At 51.7% G+C, this 2,608-nt stretch overlaps 1 long non-coding RNA gene across 1 annotated transcript in view; it reads right to left on the reverse strand.

Moving 5' to 3' along the window:
• LOC123521994 overlaps nucleotides 1–2,608 on the reverse strand; it is a 10,404-nt gene extending 7,796 nt beyond the window's left edge. Inside the window, exon 1 of the long non-coding RNA XR_006680310.1 lies at nucleotides 2,564–2,608. This is a non-coding gene — a long non-coding RNA (uncharacterized LOC123521994). The remainder of the gene's footprint in view (nucleotides 1–2,563) is intronic.

A 2,608-nucleotide genomic window follows, 5' to 3' on the forward strand; every position in this document is an offset into this window, starting at 1 on the left:
GGGGGGGGGCCCTGCAGGTATCCACGTAGTTGGGATTGGGGTCGGCCCCTAAACCACTTGTTTCTCCTGCAGAGTGGTCTGGAGATTTCGAACTTCCAACCTTGAGGTTAGCAGTATTGCTTCTAAAAATTCTGAAAGGTCAAATAAATACAAAACCCAAACTCACTGCCATCCGGTCAGTTCCAACTCATAGTGACCACATTAGGCAGGGTGGAAGTGCCCCTTGGGGTTTCCTAGACTGTACTTCTTTACAAGAGGAATGAATACACGTCTTTCTTTCAAGGAGCAGCTAGCTGGTGGTTTCAAACTGCTGACCTTGTGGTTCGCAGCCCAATGAGTTATCAACTATGCCACCAAGTAAAATAGCGAGGAGAAAAAAGTTAATGCTGGTAGTCCCTGACTTACGATATGGTCCCATTCAGATGACTCTGTCATAAGCAGGTTTCTTTCTTTCTTTTTTTTTAACTAGGTTTTACTGTAAGTTGAATACCTCACTTAAAAATTGCCTTTATTATCAATATATGGTAGTATCTTTAAAAATTTGATCTTTGTCTTTGGGGTGGGAAACATTCCACATAAACATCTGTTAATGAACAATGATAACATTAGCGTATTATATGCTGCAACACTGTATACAGGGCATATTCTAAAACTCAATGTCACTGCCACCCAGTCATTCCAACTCATGGTGACCCTATAGTCCAGTGTGAAACTGCCCCTGTGGATTTCTTAGACTGTAACTCTTCACGAGAGTTAGGAAGCCTCCTTTTTCTCCTGATGAGTGGCTGGTGGTTTCGAACTGCTGACCTTGCAGATCACAGCCTAACCCATACCCACTATGCCACCAGGGCTCCTGGACAGCATATATTGCTAACAATAAACCCAAAACCATTGCCACCAAATAATTCCAACTCTTACTGACCCCAGAGAGGACTTCAGAGACTTCACGTTGACGTGAGTAGATGTTTTTCTCCCAAAGGAGAGGAAGCTGGGCAATTTGAACAGTAGACCTTGCAGCTAGCAAGCAATGTTTACCCTAGGTCATCCCCACAGAGCTCCTTTCACTTGCCGTAAGATGTGCCCCAAAAGGAGGAGTAATTGTTAAGTGTGGTTTCTCATAGCCAGGGACTGATTAGGACAAGATTTTCTCAAGTTTTCCTACCAATCTCTGGCTACTGAAAAAACAAACATGGTGAACAAAATGCTAAGGAACAATAATTCTAGACTACTGTATTTAACGTGTCCCTAAATTTTTGTACCTCACTCATTTGTGATTGTATTTTCTGTAAGTAAAACTTTCTGGCTGGGAGGATGTACACTGGGACAGATAGGAACTGGAAACGGGGAATCTAGGACAGATGATCCCCTCAGGACCAGTGGTGAGAGTGGTGATACCAGGAGGGTGGAGGGAAGGTGGGGTAGAAAGGGGGAACTGAACACAAGGATCTACATACAACCCCCCCTCCCTGAGGGATGCACAACAGAAAAGTGGGTGAAGGGAGGCGTCGGACAGTAAAGACATGACAAAATAATAATCATTTATAAATTATCAAGGGTTCATGAGGGAGGGGGGAAATGAGGCGCTGATACCAAGGGCTCAAGTAGAAAGCAAATGTTTTGAGAATGATGGTGGCAACAAATGTACAAACGTGCTTGACACAATGGATGGATGGATGGATGGATGGATGGATGGATGTTAAGAGTTGTAGAAGCCCCCAATAAAATGAGTTAAAAACCAACCAACCAACCAAACAAACAAAACCAAACAAATAAACCAACTTTCTGGCTCGGAGAATGAGAGGTTAAATATTGAGCCATGTTTGCAAACAACATCACAATTCACCAGCTGAACGATTTCCTCTCCAAGGAGGGCACAGGCAACTTGCTATCCTACCAGCAGTTGCAGGCTCGCCCTTTCACTAACTCCCTGGGGGTGCCCGGCCCTCCGCAGGTTCCCACTGCTCCCCAGCGCCACCACCCCTCTTCCCAGAAGACTCCTCCTGCGGCCCAAATCCTCGACTCCTTGCAACGTCACAGGCCCGCGGAGCGGGCAGCTGCAGACAGGCTTAACATGCCAAGCCTGGAGGTCCTGCAAGAACTCGGGTCGCGGGCGGCTCGCTGGACCTCCGAGCGCTGGGCAGCGGCCGGGGACACGGAGCGGGCAGCGGACCCCCGACACCAGCTCTCTGCCGACTCACTCCAGCGGTCGACGACAGGACGACACGGCGAGGAAGCCCTCGGCGGGCCCAGCTTCATTGCACGCCGGTTCGAACACCCGCGCTGCCCTCGGAAGTGACGTGCCAGCGGAGAGCTCCGGCTCCTCCACCTGACCGGCTGCCCGCTCAATGGGCACTCCCTCCGCGTCGGGCTGGAGATGCCGAGTCCCCCGGGCAGCTCCCCACGCCCCCGGGGACCCGGCGAGCGGGGCGGGACCGCGGCCGCAGCCAGGGCCGGGCGGTTGGCGCGACGCGGCACCCGTCGGGCGCCCTGCGGGCACCGGGCTTCAGCTCCAGCCCGCGCGCATGCGCGGCCCTTCTCCTCCGCCGGCGCGGCCCGCGCTCACCTGGCTGCCGGCATCTCGGCCACCGGCGCCTCAGGGTCCTGCTCG

The sequence above is a fragment of the Echinops telfairi genome, unplaced genomic scaffold, assembly GCF_000313985.2.
Source record: "Echinops telfairi isolate 266 unplaced genomic scaffold, ASM31398v2 ScPeMD7_655;HRSCAF=1070, whole genome shotgun sequence".
Classification (NCBI taxonomy): domain Eukaryota; kingdom Metazoa; phylum Chordata; class Mammalia; order Afrosoricida; family Tenrecidae; genus Echinops; species Echinops telfairi.